The following is a 6,931-nucleotide window of genomic DNA, read 5'->3' as shown; positions in this document are numbered from 1 at the left end:
ACACACACACACACACACCCCAAATTTTTAAATGTCATAACAAATTAAGTGTAAATGTTTAATCCCTCCTGAAACTAGGAAGTTTGCCAGGGAAAGGGCCATGACTTGAATACTCTTCTCTAGGGGATTTCATGCAAACTAGCTGTGGCCTGTGGGGCTAACGTTGTTGTTTTTCCAAAGCCTGTCCTCCTTTCATCTAACCTGCTTACCTGCCTCATCCCAGAGGCAAGCCTGCATTTACCTTCTGCTGTGAGTGTGACCCTTGAGCCCTCGCTTTCATAGACCACACACTCATGGCACAGCCATACTCCCTCCAGTGCTGGAAAGCTCTGTAGTCCAGATCTTAAAAGGTCAAACAATTATAAATTGTATAAATTCAAATCACACAGAAGGACTGGAAGCTGAAAAGGGAGAGGTGCTGTCTAGTAGTCATTCCTAGTAGCAGTTGCCTTCAGAAAGCTACTCCCTTGAGTAGCCCCACTGAAGAAATGGCAGAGATTGCAACAAAAACCTGATCACACAGTGTTAGAATAAGAGAGTCCAACATAAGCCTCAGAAATTGAAACTCAGACCTTTCTGGAAGATGTTGTTTTTGATACTTTTATTCAATCAGAATTCTCATCTATGAAGTCCCAGCACTTCATTGAGAATTGTGAGAGTTGTGTATTTCTTTCTTTCAAGGAGTTTTTGTATGAGGTTGTCCAGGCTTTTTTGAAAGATTAGATTCCAGATTAGAATCAAGAGACAAAGGGTATTTGCCCATTGATCATTCATTTGCTAAAAAATTAATCTCGTAGTGACACTTTTTAAATTTTTCTGAGGTTCCTATTACTTGAATTCAAAAATCATCAGACTTCTAAAATATCTTTAAATTACATATGTGTGTGTGCGCACTCACACGTTTGTGCATGTATGTGTGCATGTGTGTGTGTGTGTGTGTGTGTGTGTGTGTTTATGCATGTGGGAACAGTGCCTGTGGATAGCAGCAGAGGCTGTCAGATTAGGAGCTCAGGTTACAGGCAGTTGTAAGTCAGACAGTGTGTATGTGCGCACACGTGCATATGTGTGTGTGAGTGCGCGTGCGCGTGTGTGTGTGTGTGTGCGTGTGTGTGCCTGTGTGCATGTGTGTGTGTCTGTCTGTATGTCTGTATGTGTGTGTATGCTTATGCACGTGTGAGCAGTGCCTGTGGAGAGGAGCAGAGGCTATCAGATTAGGAGCTGGGGTTACAGGTTAAGTTAGAGTGTGTGTGTGTGTGTGTGTGTGTGTGAGAGAGAGAGAGAGAGAGAGAGAGAGAGAGAGAGAGAGAGAGAGAAATAGATGATTTTTCGCCACACCAGGCCAGGTTCCCAAACAGCTATAAATGGGAGCATTCTCCACTTCAGGAGTTCACTGTCCTAAAAAGAACCCCTATTTGTAAACTGTAGCTTCAACTTATAATGAAACTAAAAAGCAAACCAAGGTACATAAGCTGGGGGAAATGTGCATGCAGGGTAAGAGAGAGACAACCAAATGTGTACTATTCAATTGTGATATGAGGCCTCACCGTGCTCTAGACATTTCTCATTGTAACGTAACACACATCAGCATTCAGTGTTTCTTTCTCTGGTAACAGTTTGGTTTTCCCTCTCCACATTCTTCAAGTATGTGGTCAGGGTGAGTCTAAACCAGACCAAAGGATGGCATGTGACCCAAAGCACACAAGCTTTTATCACTTTTATGTTTTGCTTAACACTAATAAAAGACAATCCCCCCCACTTAGATTGCTAGCAAACAGGACACAGCGAAGAACTGCTGAAGGCTATTTCATCACCATGAGGGAAGAGCTTGCCCAGAGGAAAGCCAATACAAGCAAAGCAGAGCCAAGAAAGAGGAGTGACCTCTGCACAGTGACAGTGGGCGAGACCCAGTACATGAGTGTCAGCACATGAAGAAGAGTGACTACACAGTGACAGTGGGCGAGACCCAGTACAAGAGTGTCAGCACATGAAGACAAGTGACTACACAGTGACAGTGGGTGAGACCCAGTACATGAGTGTCAGCACATGAAGAAGAGTGACTCGGCACAGTGACAGTAGACGAGACCCAGTACATGAGTGTCAGCACATGAAGACAAGTGACTACACAGTGACAGTGGGCGAGACCCAGTACATGAGTGTCAGCACATGAAGATGAGTGACTCGGCACAGTGACAGTGGGTGAGACCCAGTACATGAGTGTCAGCACATGAAGACAAGTGACTACACAGTGACAGTGGGTGAGACCCAGTACATGAGTGTCAGCACATGAAGACAAATGACTACACAGTGACAGTGGACGAGACCCAGTACATGAGTGTCAGCACATGAAGCAATGAACGCTTCCCTTCCGTGCTACCAGCTTCGGTTAGGTAAGATTTACAAAGCCTCAAACTCACCATCAACTTCTAAGCCTCCTGCCTCTTCCTGCCAGTGCAGGGATCACAGGGAACATCACTGTGCCAGTTTCTACAGTGCTGAGTCAAACCCAAGGCTTGGAACATGCTGGGCAAGAGCTCCGCCCCTGAAAGCTACACCCTCAGCCCCATCCTGGTATTTTTACTTCCGGAACCTAGTTATTAACTGAAAGACTATCCTCCCCAAGGAGTCCTAAATGATTGACCTAAGAAACAGTTGTGATTCACACATGTAAATATTTGAGATGGTCAGGACTACAGTTCACAGCTTTTGTTTACATGAAAAAATATCTTTTGTTTGCAATAAAATAGAGCCTCTAGCAACCTCCATGCTTCTGTGTTGATATTTCACATATATTGAACATATGCACATATGTCCAAAATTTAAGTTGTTTTTTATTTTGAACATATATTTGTACTTTTGTAGGAATATAAGGGTTTTAAAGCCTGATTAATTCATAAGGAGCTGTGATAGGCAATTTTTTCAGAGATACAGAGAATCTCACATATTAATATAAATATTAAAATGGTCCATTACCAGCCTTCACAGATTATAGACTGAAGCTAAACAGTCAAAAATATTAATAAGAGACAAACAAAAGATGTAATAGTGATCTATATCTCCTTGCCACCTCACTCAGCACCTGGAATTTAGGAATCATGACTCTGTAAGTGAATGTATTAATGTATGTAAGAATGAATGTATTAATGAGTGTGTGAGTGAATGAGGAGAGGAATAAAGAAAAAGAAGCCAGAGTGGTCACCAAGCATTGACTTGGGAATTTTTCTAGTGTAACAGAATTTTTTCATTGATGTTTGATTGAGTGCATGTAAAGGATAAATTGTAGCTTGAAATCACTGTAGAGCATTAGTGGAAATCTGGGGAATATGGGGGTGCTTCAGAAATGGTTCCCACTTGTAACTAAAGATGTGACTTAATGTGCAGAGGATTTTACAACTGCCAAGCTTCTTGTTTCTGGATCCTCTTCATCATCCCCGTCTTTTGTTACTAAGACTTCAGGAAAGGAAGTGCGCGTAGAATTAAGCAGTCCAAGCACCACTGAACCACTTTAGTAAGAATGAACTCCTGGTTTATTTTTATTTTTTCAACAGGCTTGGAAAATATGGAGTGTGTGTACACAGTTGCAATGGAGACTGAATTTTCCTAGATTCCTACAGTCATTCTTTATGAATCACCAAAATGGATCGATAGTGTTGATACTACTATCAACTTTTCCAGAATGAGAAAGCTGAGAACCAAGATATGTGACTGATTCTCACATGGCCTGGAATGCAAAACATTTGGATTCCATGCCAGAAACCATGTGTGTGTGGATGACCACCTTTCCAAACCACAAAGATGGGAAGCAATCACAGTTCCCAGTACCATGGCTTTCAGGAGCTCTCTGGTCTCTGGACATTCCTGGTGTCACTTGGGTTCTTTTCCTCATGTAACAGATGAGATCAGACCTTTAAGCATTGGCAGGCTGGTCCCTAAGACCAGCACCACAAAACTGTGTTCAGATCCTGGACTGACTGGCTGGTTGGCTTCAATTTTTTCAGCAGTGCCTGGCCCATTTGTGACTTTTGATAAACACAAATAACTAATAAAACTATCATAATTCTGTGATCTCATTTTGTTTTCTGGAGGACCTCTGTGTCTTGCAAGATATCAGATTTTTCAACTCAATCACCAATACCAGTGCCATGAAACTATTAACAGGTCCTGAGCTGGCTACATGATTTCTGTTTTCTCTGCTTTAACCTGCACATTTTTGGAATTTGATCAATGAAAATTATCACAATCGTTTTTTAAACAGATACAGTTTTTCCATTGTTTCTGGATCTCTTATCTTGCCAAATATCACACTGGCTAATTTTTTTTTTTTTGCATTTTCTTTTTTTATTAGATATTTTCTTTATTTACATGTCATATGATTTCTCCTTTCCTAGTTTCCACTCCAAAAAACAAACAAACAAACGAACAAAAACAACAAGAACAAACCCCTGTTGCCTCCCCCCTCCCCATGCTTGCCACCCCACCCTCTCCCACTTATTGGCCCTGGCATTCCTCTACACTGGAGCACAGAACCTTCACAGGGCCAAGGGCCTCTCCTCCCATTGATGATCAACTTTGCAATCCTCTACTATACACATGCTGCCAGAACCATCAGTCCCACCATGTGCAGTCCTTGGTTGGTGGTTTAGTCCCTGGGAGCTCTGAGGGTACTACTTAGTTCACATTGTTGTTCATTCTGAGGGGCTGCAGTTCCTTCGGTCCTTTCTCTAACTCCTTCATTGGGGACCCTGTACTCAGTTCAAAGGATGGCTGTGAGCCTCTACATCTGTATTAGTCAGGTACTGTCAGAGCCTCTCAGGAGATAGCTATATTAGGCTGGCTTGTCCTTCCTTCTGTCTCTGCTCCATAGTTAGTCTCTGCAACTCCTTCCGTGGATATTTTGTTCCCCCTTTTAAGAAGTAATTAAATGTCCACATTTTGGTCTTCCTTCTTCTTGAGTTCCTTGTGGTTTGTGGGTTGTTCTTCCTGTATTCCGAACTTCTGGGCTAATAACCATTTATCAGAAAGTGCATACCATGTGTGTTCTTTTGTGATTGGGTTACCTCACTCAGGATGATATTCTCCAGATCCACCCATTTCCCTAAGAATTTAATAAACTCATCATTTTTAATAGCTGAGTAGTACTCCATTGTGTAGATGTACCACAATTTCTGTATCCATTCCTCTGTTGAGGGACATCTGGGTTGTTTCCAGTTTCTGGCTATTATAAATAAGGCTGCTATGAACATAGTGGAGCATGTGTCCTTATTACATATTGGAGCATCTTCTGGGTATATGCTCAGGAGTGGTATAGCTGGGTCCTCTGGTAGAACTATGTCCAATTTCCGGAGGAACCAACAAACTGATTTCCATAGTGGTTGTACCAGCTTGCAATCCCACCAGCAATGAAGTAATGTTCCTCTTTCTCCACAACCTCTCCAGCCTCTGCTGTCACCTGAGTTTTTTATCCTAGCCAATCTGACTGGTGTGAGGTGGAATCTCAGAGTTGTTTTGATTTGCATTTCCCTGATGACTAAGGATGTTGAACATTTCTTTAGGTTAATAGGGTTATTTGTTTTTCTGGAGTCTAACTTCTTGAGTTCTTTGTATACATTGGATATTAGCCCTCTATCAGATATAGGATTGGTAAAGATTTTTTCCAATTTGTTGGTTGCCGTTTTGTCCTATTGACAGTGTCTTTTGCCTTACAGAAGCTTTGCAACTTTATGAAGTCCCATTTGTCAATTCTTGATCTTAGAGCATAAGCTATTGACAACCTTTTCAGGAAATTTTCCCCTGTGCCTATGTGCTCAAGGCTCTTCCCCACTTTCTTTTCTATTAGTTTCAATGTATCTGGTTTGATGTGGAGGTCCCTGATTCACTTGGACTTGAGCTTTGTACAAGGAGATAGCAATGGATCAATTTGCATTTTTCTACATGCTAACTGCACACTGGCCAATTCTCAATGACAACCTTGTCAATTAAAATTCACAGGATTAAAGAAACTATAATTACTAACTAGGCCTCAATCAGAATTTGAGTATGGAAAGAAATTAAAAATGAAGATCTCCAGGCTCTTTCTTCCTATTATATAATATTTTCTGCCCTACTATATGCTAGACACCACACTAGAGAGTAGAAATGAAACATAACAGTTATACATGGAAATTGGGACACAGCAAGCCTACAGACAGCACCAGAGAGAAAAGATCTTTACCTCAGACTCAGGGTCCTATTTCCAGGGAAGACTAAGATACCATAGTGACATCAGGAATGGTATAGGCTTCTCTTACGTAAAAGCTACTCCAGACCACCCCACTGTTGTGGACCCTTCCCTGTGCCTCTCATGTAAACTGATCATATACTATATACACTATTAAGGCTTCATTCTGCACTTATTAAGTGGGCAAGGAAAGGGACCCATCTTTTTAAGATGGTAAGATATAATAGAGAAAATATAAACTCTAGATCTTCATAAAACAAACTGATAATTCCAGTGTTCCTGGGGCTGAGGCAGGAGGATAGCAAGTTAAAGGCTAGCCTGGGTTATATAGGAAGTTCAAGGAGTAAGCATACTTCAAAAAGAAAAGAAAAATGGAGTCATTTGTCAGCCTAACAATGCTCATTTTTATCTTCATAACTCTTGGATTTTGTAAGTGTGCAATTGAAAAGAAATGCTGGACTTGGAAAGCTAAAGCAGAAGGATTTCAAATTAGGGTAAGTCCAAGCTACATAGTACATTCAAGGAAAGACTATCTCAACACACAGACACACAGACACACAGACACACACACACACACACACACACATATATACATGCATGCATGCATGTACACACATACACATACATGCACAGAGAGAGAGAGGAGAGAGAGAAAAAGAGGAAAGTGAGAGAGAGACCAAGAGAAAGAGAGAGAGAGAGAAAGAGAGAGAGAGAGAG

The sequence above is a fragment of the Mastomys coucha genome, unplaced genomic scaffold, assembly GCF_008632895.1.
Source record: "Mastomys coucha isolate ucsf_1 unplaced genomic scaffold, UCSF_Mcou_1 pScaffold14, whole genome shotgun sequence".
NCBI classification, from domain to species: Eukaryota; Metazoa; Chordata; class Mammalia; order Rodentia; family Muridae; genus Mastomys; species Mastomys coucha.
The sequence above is the reverse complement of the archived record's forward strand: the minus strand, read 5'-3'. Positions refer to the sequence as shown.